This window comes from Sinocyclocheilus anshuiensis, unplaced genomic scaffold, assembly GCF_001515605.1.
Source record: "Sinocyclocheilus anshuiensis isolate Anshui unplaced genomic scaffold, SAMN03320099.WGS_v1.1 scaffold608, whole genome shotgun sequence".
NCBI lineage: Eukaryota > Metazoa > Chordata > Actinopteri > Cypriniformes > Cyprinidae > Sinocyclocheilus > Sinocyclocheilus anshuiensis.
Window position 1 is genome coordinate 363,299 of NW_015557085.1, and position 11,436 is coordinate 374,734.

At 40.1% G+C, this 11,436-nt stretch overlaps 1 protein-coding gene across 1 annotated transcript in view; it reads right to left on the bottom strand.

Annotated features, from left to right (window-relative positions):
* The window catches only part of LOC107677005 (X-linked interleukin-1 receptor accessory protein-like 2), a 208,257-nt gene that overhangs the window by 195,675 nt on the left and 1,146 nt on the right, over positions 1-11,436 (bottom strand). The window lies entirely within an intron of this gene.

Sequence of the window (11,436 nt, forward strand, 5' to 3'; positions counted from 1 at the left end):
TAAGTAGAATTCACATTGATTTAATTGATGGGTTTTAGTGTTATGCGAGATGTAAACCATCACTTTCTGAAAGGTTTGTTTAAGTAACTTACATTTCTTCATTTTTGGATGAATTGCTATTTTTTGCAAATGTAGCTGCACAAATGTGTCTTCTGAAGCAGTACAATATTTTGGAATGAAATGTAAATCTGAACATTGATCAACTCATGCATGCACAGCCCAGAAAAAACACTGCTTCTTTCACACCACATGAATTACATCATGATATCCAGGATCAGTGATGTTTGATGTGATGTAGTGTGCCACCATATCTGATTCAGACTGTATTGGCAGAATGAATAACATATTAAATTTCAGTTTGCTTTTGATTCAGAGTCATTATGCTTCAGAAGAATACGAGTTGGGTCTTGAAAGTTCTAGTTATAGTAGGCTTTCTTAATATGGATTACAAAAAAAGGTATTTTATGTTATATTTCCACTTGCACTTATCTTAAAGGGGTTCTATTATGCTTTTTCACTTTTTTAATTTTAGTCAGTGTGTAGTGTGTATGTTTGGGCATAAAAAAGATCTAGAAATTTTCATTTATGGAAATCTAAATATGTATTTCCATACAAGGGTTAATTTTATGATCTGTTGTGACATATACTAACACTTTTGTTTAATGCATTTAGAAAAAGGAGCCTGAGCAGGTGCAGAAGGCAGCAGTCCCCATCATTGCTGTTGAGGAAGAAGAGGAAATGTCACGAGGAACCCACTGCATGTGTTGATCGTCTATGAAGACGGAGAGGTGATGTCAACCAAGTCTAGGATCAGTGCACTGCTGCTGCTTTTGCACTTTATGCCCTCATTTAGAGTACACTAACTTCTCAAAGCAGCTTTACAGAAAATGCATGTGTCTACATTACAATTTAGCCTGACCTGTACTATAAATACTATTCTTTTCAACTTGAATAGTGTTGTATCATGTGATTTAAAGTGATGCTATATGGGTGTACTCACTTCTGTTGTATACTGTATGTTTGACTAATACACTGGAAGCAATATTGACGTGACATACTGATACAATAACACACTTAAAGTATACTGACAATTAGTCTGGCTGCAAGTACTGTATACTTAGCTTTTTTTTTTCACTAGGGTAGGTTTATTACACAAACTCCAGCTGGTCCAAAATGCAGCAGCTAGAGTTTTCTCTAGAACCAAGAAGTATGACCAAATTAGCCTGGTTCTGGATCTTGCTGTTTACATATAAATCTCTGAATGGTTTAGCTCCTCAGTACTTGAGTGAGCTTGTATCACATTATACTTCTTCACATCCACTGCAACCTCAAAATTATGACCAGTTGATAATACCTAGAATATCAAAATTGACTGCGGGCAGTAGATCATTTTCCTATTTAGCGCCCAAACTCTGTCTTTCTAACATTATTCACGAGGCAGACACACTCTGACAGTTTTAAATCTAGATTAAAGACTCATGTTTCATCATCATAAGCGACTATAGTATTAGTCTGTCTTTTTCAGCCTTATCCCAAGGTTACTGTGGTTAGCCGGATGGTGGACCAGATGGTGGACCTGCACCCAGGAATGACCACAACACAGCCCTTGAATATCAGTGAAGGCCATGACAATTAGACAGTACAGATCCTCAGACCTCGGTGACTGCACAAACCCTGAGGACAGATCCTCAGTGAAGACCTTGGCGTCTAGACAAGCCCTCGGCACAGATTCCTACGGCCAGCTATGAATGTGAAGTGCCAGGACCAGCTGAGACCATAATGCAGTTTTACCACGAAGGACATTCATTGTGCTTAAGGCCACTAATAGGCCAGTCGCCTACTACTGGTGAAACGGCAGCTCTGCCTTCATGTTTTACTACCTGCTGGGCAAACTACAACTTATACAACTTTTACTACAACTTATAATACAGCATTATTATCAATTGATTCTGCTGTTTCCTGATTATCGCTGTGAAGCTGCTTTGACACAATCTGTATTGTATAAAGCACTATAGAAATCAGTGTGACTACACTTCCATGTCTTTCCTGTGCCAGAGAATCCAAAAACATAACATTCTACAGGCGAGAATGATCAGTTGATTTATCTGTTACCGAAATTCTGTAAAACAAATTTGGGAAAGTCCAAACATGTACTAGGCTTTTCACCGTGATGACATCAGCAACTAAAGGCAACCCACACACTCATACTTACAAGAAAACCAACACATACTATTACAAATGTCAATCACTTGAGTAGTAGCCAGGAATGATTATATGGCAACTGTTGTAATTATCTCAGCCATGCCTCTGGAGCCATCAAGTGATAAACACATATGACCCTAATTACTGCTGAATTTGGGTGCTGATTTTACATACAGTATTGCTGATTATAGGTCTGGGGCCGAATTCACAGAAATAAGTTAAAAAATGACTTAAGATGAATTCTAAATAGTTCTAATTCTAAGTTCAAGGCTTAAAACATCTTAAGAAGTCCTCAAATATGTCTTATTTTCCTCAGGAAGAAAATTATAGGCTTTGGTGTTGTCTGACTGTATGGCAGTTCTTACAAAGATCTTGTCTACACTAATACATTTTCATTTGAAAACACGTTTTTCTCTCCGTTTAGGCCTTCCGTCCGCACGGAGACAGCGTTTTGGTCAAGGAAGACATCCAAAGTGGATACATTTAAAAAAACGCCCTTTTCACGTTGTAGTGTGGACTGAGAAAACGTTGTAGTGTGCGGTAAAACATGAGGGCAGTTGCGACACGTCAGTGAATGGTGGGATATTTTCCTAAATAAAATTATCCTGTCAGAAGAATTGCATGAAAACGAATCACGTCTTTTCCGTCTGTATCATCTCAGTGAGCTTTTTTGAGGCTTTATGCATGCACAGTAAAGCAAACTTAATGTTTTCTGACATTTCAGTTTGGATGAAACTTTTGGGAAACTTGAAAATGCTAGCGTGGATGGAGAGTGTTTTAAAATGAAAACACCATTTTCAAATTTATCCAGATTAATGTAGATGTAGCCTAAAGACTCACTGATCAACTTTAAAACATCTTAAAGTATTTTTGTGCTGCCTGCATATTATCGTAATTGCAATAAGGGCACATACTATTTCTGTTGTGACTGGGAGATGTAGCTAATTAGTTATATTGTAATGATTTATATTTGAAACAACCCAGTAAGTTAATTAAACATCTTGCCTTTTAGGGTTTGTGACGAGTCAGTAGCTTGAGGATCCATCTGCAGTTTATTAGACAAAAGCAGTACAAGGCAGGGCAGTAAACAGTAGTAGTATAGGAAAGGAGGCAAGTGACACCGGGGTCTACCTCATGGTCGAGGGGCCGGTTTTTCCGGGTGTGTCCTATGAAACTTCTCCGTGAGTGAGGGGTCAAGAATGTCCCTAGCGTTGACCCAGGACCGTTCCTCCGGACCGTACCCCTCCCAGTCAACCAGATACTGGAGAATTCTTCCCCGGCGCCTGGAGTTAAGCAGTTCTTGAACCTGGTATGCCTCCTCACCATCTACCATGATGGGCAGGGGGCCCTGGTCACCGGACACCTCCTCATTCGGACCACCAGCGGGTTTGAGTAGAGATACATGGAATGTAGGAGAAATACGATAATGATTAGGCAGGGCAAGGCGGAAAGAAACAGGTGTGATTTGTCTAATAATTTGAAATGGGCCCACGTACCTGGGACTGAGTTTCTTGCAGGGCAGCCTAAGACGTAAGTCTCTAGTGGATAGCCACACCCACTGACCAGGACCGTACTCCGGACCAGGACGGCGATGACGATCAGCCTGTTCTTTCTGTCGACGAATGGCATGCTGGAGGTGAGTGTGAGCCTGATTCCAGGTTTCTTCACTTCTGAGTAACCAGTCATTGACTGCAGGGACATTAGTGGGTTCTCCAGACCAGGGGAAGAGGGGCGGTTGAAATCCAAGGATGCATTGAAAGGGGGTCAGACCAGTAGAGGATTTTTGAATGGAATTCTGAGCATACTCTGCCCATATCAGGTAGCGACTCCTCAGCATACTCAAGGGGAAGTCCGGGAATCTCTGGGTTCTCCCTGGTGAGGGTGATGGTGCTGACTGGTATTGGTGAGTCGTGAGTGAGATTGTGACAGGCAGGGCTCAACTGTGTGATTTCACCTTCCCTCCAAGAGATATATGGATTGTGTCTACGTAGCCAGGGTAGACCGAGGATCAGAGGATGATTTGGAGAACTAATGACATAAAATTTGAGGGTCTCGTGGTGCAATACGCCGATTTGCATCTGTAATTCATCGGTGATGTTAGTGATTCTTCCCCCTCCGAGAGGTCTGCCATCTAGCGCCTCCACTGCCAAATGAGAAGTAATGTAAATCTGGTTTTGAGTTCTTGGAAAGCTTGTATTGCTTCAGGAGACCAAGTGAGCTGTGAAGTGGTTCGTTTAGTCATGGATGTTAATGGAGCAGCAACGGTACTGAAGTTCTTCATGAACCGCCAATAGAAATTTGCAAAGCCAAGGAAGCGCTGTAATTCCTTCACAGTACTGGTCGGCGTGAGCGCACCAGGTTATCAATTCGGATCGTTAAGTCAATGAATTCATTTAGAGTTCTCCCCTCATCGCGACAGGCTAGCTCAGCTTGCAAATCCAGTTCTCCAGATGGCGGTGGCCCAATCCAAAGCCTTTTCGGTAAGCAAGGAGCATACGAATGAAATCTTACTCGAGTCCGTGGGGTATAAGGTGGTTTGCTGATTGACGAACAGTGAACACTGTAGCAGGAATCCTTTGCATTTGGTCGGATCACCGTTAAACTTATCCGGGAAAGCCAGACAAGGGCTCACCAATGCTGGTGAATGGCAAGTTGGTTGGCTTGTGCAGATAGTTCTGATGAGAGTTGCATGATAGCTGCTGGATCACTGTTGGGCGAAGTCTTCTGTGACGAGTCAGTAGCTTGAGGATCCAACTGCAGTTTATTAGACAAAAGCAGTACAAGGCAGGGCAGTAAACAGTAGTAGTATAGGATAACCAACAGTAGACGTAATCCAGAGAACGGGCAGAGAATCGGGGCCGGCAGCGAGCAAACACAGTAGATGAACAGGCTACAGGGGTCGGGGCTGGCAGCAAGAATCAGAGTTCCAGGTATGACGGCTGATGGGAAATTGAGTCCGAATGAGGTGGTCAATACTCGGGTGAAGGCTCCCTCTGGTGGTGCGAGAGACGTAGTGCGGGAGCCTCCTTTGTAACAGGGTTAAAGACAAGCTGAAGCTTATCCTAGATTAAATAAATTCCTCTTTAGTTTTGTCTTTAGATCAGTCTTTCAACAAAAAAAAAAGAACTCTTTTGGATGATTTTTGGAATTTAAAATATTCTTAACTTTATTCTTAAGTTTGAAATGAAGAAGTAAGCCACTGTAAAGACCTTAGGACCTCTGTTGAACCCCACAGTCAAGGCATGTCCTCACCTTGAGAATTTCACCTTTGTTGCCAAATACGGTGACCTCCGTTTTGTCTTTGATTAACTGGAAGAAGTTTGGAAGAGTGATAGAAAAGTGTTTATTACGTTTGAAATATGGATATTTTCTTTTTACAAAAACACATGGATTTGCTACAGGAGGCATTTATTCACCCCCAAAGCCGTGTGAGGCACGTTTTATTAAGGATGCACGTACTTTATTTGACGACTTGTGGGCTGTTCAACAGAAACACCCGCCGACTGCAATGATAACACTTGGAATAGCCAGGACAATTTTTAATATAACTCCGATTGGATTCGTCTGAAAGAAGAAAGTCATATACACCTAGGATGCCTCGAGGGTGACACAGGCTAATTTTCATTTTTGGGTGAATTAATGGTTGGGCAGTGTGTGATGCCCAATATTTTTTTTTGTCAATATTTACAGATTACTCTGTAAATGTGTGATTGTAATTGAGTATCTGCATAGTCTGCTTAGACTGAAAAAGTCTGGTAGAGTGTAATCCAGCATTTGGGGTTGATTGTTGTAGCAGTGCTTCGCTAAGAGAGCTTCGGCATGCCGACAGTTTCAGCTCAGTTATAAGCATGCTAAACCCTTTCTAAGTCCATGCTTATTTAAAGCCTGAATCTAAAAATCTAGTTGACCTCAGTCAATGGGTAGTCACCTATCCTACTCAAACCAAAAGTATTTTTAATACACTTGTCACATGAATGTCTAAAGCAAATATACTGAGAATTACTGATATTAAATGTAACTGTATTCTGTGCTGCAGCCTGGAATCATAAATCACAAGGTTTGTTCATTTGGTCAGAGCAAAAACGGTCCTTGACTGAGTCTGGTTTCTTCAGAAGGGTTTTCCTTTATTTCTGTCACCTGATGGAGTTTGGGTTTCTTGCCACTGTCGCCATTGTCTTTTAGACAATTGGTATTCAGAAAATATATTTGATTTGACTGACACTGTTGGATGAGAACAAAACTCCCAATGAACTGAGTTTGAAGTCGTTTCATAACTGTTGAACATTACAACATTGATACTGTTATTAAATTGACCTGAACCACCACTGAGCTAAACTGAGCTGAATAAGGATGCTATTGTCTTCTGTGTTGTTTCATAATTGAATTTTCATGAATTATTAAATTAATTTAATCTGTATTGTACAAAGTGCTCTATAAATAAATCTGATCTTACTTGACTTTTGTGTCATGGACAGTTTTTCAGCCTAAAACAGAAAACACCATAATGTTACAAATATATATATATACTATTTTTTTTTTTTATCTTGTGACACAAGAGCTCTCTATTTTATCATTAAATTACTCTATTATTTGAATGTATTTTAATACAAGTCAAGTCACCTTTATTTATGTAAACGCTTTATTGTGTCAAAGCAGCTTTACAGTGTTAAACAGGAAAATAGTGTGTGAATAATGCAAACAAAATGCAATTCTGCTTTAAAGCAGCTCTTAAAAGAGAACAATAGTAAACAGTCAATACTTCAGTTAAAGTCAGTTCATTGTTGATTCAGTGATGTCATCATCCAGCTCAGTTCAGTTCTCTTTCAATAGTTTCTGTGCAGTCAAGTCGACAATAATGCCAAAAATGAAGTGTCCCCAACTAAGCAAGATGAAGGCGACAGCAGCAAGGAAGCCAAACTCCATCGGCGAGAGAACGGAGAATACAGAGTGCCCTGGTCTCACTGGTCCTGATGAACACTCAGAATGTGTCTTGTTGAGCTGTTTTCTGGCAGTACGCTGCAGTGAGATTTCTCAGCTCAGGTGACAGAAGTTCACTGGAGAAGCATGCTGGCACTATTAAGCCAGCTCTAATCACATCACAGGAGGCGACTGGCCTCTCAGTGTAACCACACCAAGATGCTCTGCTTTTGTGTTTGTGAGAATAAACCAGCATCAGCACTCGACACCGTATCCACGTCTAAAACGTCACACTTCAGTCACCATCAAACACAAAGTAAAATAAGAACTGCATCATTTTTAAGACATGTTATATAAATATTGTGGCAAAGGCGATGACACTAGCATCTACAAGAACATACTGTGTACTCCTCAAGAAGCTGTACATACAAAATACCTAAGCCATACCTCTGCCTAGTTATTTGCTATAAAGTTTACAAATCCATCCTTGTGCTGTACTATACAGTTATATACACTGTACACAAACCTGTCTAATGCCTTCTGCTTAAATGTTTAATAGTTTTGTATGAATGTGTGAATTTAGGTAAAAGAAAAATATGCTGGAAATGATAGTAAAGGAACAGTAGACAACAAGTGTCCCAATTTAAAAACCAGTTTGATTATGATTATTATTATTATAATAAATAAGTGCGGTCAAGTAAGTAAGTGCTGTCATTTATATATGTATAAAATTTTTCAAAATCAGTATAACACATCAGTTTAATAAATAAGGTTAATAATAAAATTCAGCTCCGGCTGCTTTTCCCTCTGTAACAATCAGCATAACCAGTGGAAGACATTGACTCATCTCTGGACCATACCGGACACAAGCACCACTCATCAATCAAACCTCATCACAGAGCGTGGCATTACTGTATATACTGTACAGTACATTAGCTGTATACCAGCCAATGAAGATCTTCGGGAGCTCTTGATAATCACAAAGTTCAACTTTGAACCCAACTTTTCAACCCTGCCTAAATTTTAGAGTACTGTAGCATCCAGGTGTTCTGATTTACTAAAGGCTTCTCTAATAGGGAATCCTCAGAAGCACTAATGCTACCTCATGACAGAAGCAATGAGCTGTAAGGTGTGTAAGATGATTGACAGCTAATACTGCTGCTGCTCCACAGCGATTCCTCCGTTACAGTGTCTGTTCAGCCAAGAGCACATGAGAGATGAAAAGACTGCGAAGCGTGAAGCCACTGCACATTCACACGCTACACACACTTTTGGCTATTCTCATATCATTGTTTGCTGGGAGGTGAGAGCTGTGCGTAGGACCGCAGACGCCTCCGTCTGACAACTTCTTTAATCCTGCCAAGTAACACGCTTATCTCAAAGAAAGGAATAGTTCCCGCATTCATCATGTATTCACCCTCATGTCACTTTTTTCTTCTGTAGAACACTAAAGATCACTTAATGAATATCCGGTTTGGTAAATTCAATACAATGTCAGCAAATAGTGTCTGAGATGATCTGTCTGTTTTCTGTCTCTGTGTCTGCCTGATGATTTTGTACTCTACTGAATTTGGGTACAAACAAGCTGATATGTACAGTACCAGTACAGTAAAATTGTGGCAGCAGCCATTACTGTCCTGTGCATCGTCCAGGGTTTGACCTCCAGTCCAGTAGGTGGCAGAAATGCATTTTTGTTGTAACCATTACAATGTCAGAATAAGGTGGAGGCACAAAGAGCAATTGGGTGCCACAATATTACCGTGTGCCGTCCTGTTTTACTACATGAGGTCTGCATGAATTCACAGCCCTAATGTTCAGTTTGTATTATGACAATTATGACAGTTATGTCAAAACAATGCTGTCTATGGAGAAAAGCATATAACTGACTACCCCATATGGAGCTACAGTAGCATGTGTCTCATGAATGCATCATGTTTATCTATAATACACATGCACATATGGATCAGGGCAGGGTATTCTCTCCAAAGAGGCACGTGAAGCTGTGCCTCCTCATCTTCCTCAAAATTAAAATAACAATACAAAATAAGACAGCAGCAGAATAGGTTTCAGAGGTCTCCTTGTCTTGTTTTCTGAGCGCCTACTCAGGGGGGAACGCCAAATACAGCCAAAGGTTCACGTAAGAGGAGGTTGATAAACGTGTGAATGTCATAATGCTTGTCTCTCATGTTCATAATCGTCTCTAAATTGAGCTGAATGGGTCAGAGTGATGCTCAAAGCAAACTATGCAATTATCAGAATCAACTAATAAACAATCAATCACTCATTAAGGGAAGAAAACCTCTATTAACACAGAAGAAGACACATTGTATCACTTGTTGCTTTATTGTGTCATGTCTGATGAGGACAGTGTAATGGTCCAAAAAGAAACTGTTAATAATAATAATAGTTGAATAAGAGTTAATAGTAATAAAAGCTCAACAAAAGTATTTACTGTATTAAGTTAACTGAACATTTTTAATGCAAATTGAAAATATTTAAATCTTTATTCATTTTGTTCTTTGATTTTCTATTTCAATATGTTTAGTATTCTATTTTAGTATAAGCATAAAAATATTATAGTCCAGGCCATTATTTTTATTTATAGTAGCCCAATTTAATAGGATGTGCATTTCTAATTTTCAAGAATATTTGTAGTTATTCAACAGCATGACTTTATTTGACTCTTCGCTGTGCCGTCTGACCTTCTTTATCTGCTCACATTGTCTCACATTCATAAAAGAGACTTCCTCTCGATATTTATACGCCTCTCGCTGGCTTCTTCTAACACTGCACAGGCCATTTAAATGCTAAGTAGCCTGTGTCTTTCAGGCTATTTGATTATGGCCATACACTGGGTGGACGAGCATCCATCAAGACAGGATTTGCACTTGTGAAATTTAATCATAAATGTCTGCTTGCAAAATTCTTTCAAATAAATCTATTCAACTTGGGTCTGCAGCTATTATGTTGAGTGGAGAGCTGGGCTCGTACAGAAATACACCAACTCGTGCCAATTTATCTTTACACAAACAGCTCTTTCTGCCATCCACAATGAGCTCAACGCCTCTAGTATACGTCTCCTAGCTAAAAAGCGTCTTCTTAATGACAGCTTAATTTGAAATAAAATGTTGAGGAATGCGTGTGAATTGTCACCCGTTTACACGGTAATAAAACTCATCTCCACTTGGTGTTTCGTCCTGGCTGCCAGATACAACGAGCTCCATTGAAGACAGCAGATTAGAATTGCTTCCATGGCAAACATGAGAGCACTTTTTTCCTCTGAGAGGCCAAGGGAGCTGACGGTGATAGATGGTGGTGGCAGAGGCACGTGGGGATTGGCACTGTCATCTGTTTTCATTTAGCCAGAGTTTCACAGCACTGTTGCATGCAGAGCGTGTGAAGATGCTCTCCTGTAAACGCAGAGGGTTCGTTCACTCACGCTTTCGCCGGTCTCAGGCTTTATGAATGCTGGATTCACCTCCATACGTTCACTCCTGTCATCCCTTACTAAGCCTCATGTCATTCCTACCCCTCATACTATTTTCTTACTCCAGTGAGCTTTGTGTGGGGAACAGACTGAAATGCAAATGACTGAAGAAAAAAAAAAAAAAAATGATGCCAGAATTTTCAGAATTTGGGGGTAAACTGTTATGCTTTAAACCTGTGCCGTATTGTCCATTAAAACCATTGTTAAATGCATTAACCATTTGTTACTTTGACATTAATTATGGAGGCAGTACAGCAACTATATTAAACATACTACATATGATGAATTACCACACATCCTAACACATGACACTGACTTGATACAGACTACAGAAATAGCTTCCATATCTACCGTGTCAGTAAACAAGAGTGCAATTAAAGAGAAATTACAACGGCTACAGGCCACAGGATTCACCATCATGCATTTGCAGCCGGAATAATCAAGCACTGCTACTGTACATCAGAGAACATCCATTAGCCCTGCTCTCACTTCAGACTTCAGCTCTTTACAACACAGAATTACGCAGTGGAATAAACTCATTGATAGAGTTGCTTTTCTGTGTTGTACATCAAGCATAGAGCCAAGGTGGTTTGTAGACCTCTGCCAGATTTAAGTCTATCAACATTACAGGAACATAGAAATAGATCTAGTGCTGCAACAGATGGTCAAACTGCCAGAGAGATGCTTTCAAAATGTGTATGAGGCAGGCATTAAATATTGAAATCCAGAGCCACTATTCTAAACAACTAATGCAAGCTAAAGGGTAAAGTACGATGCACACTGCAGTGTGTGTGTGAGTGTGTGAGAGTGTGTGAGAGTGTGTGTGTGTG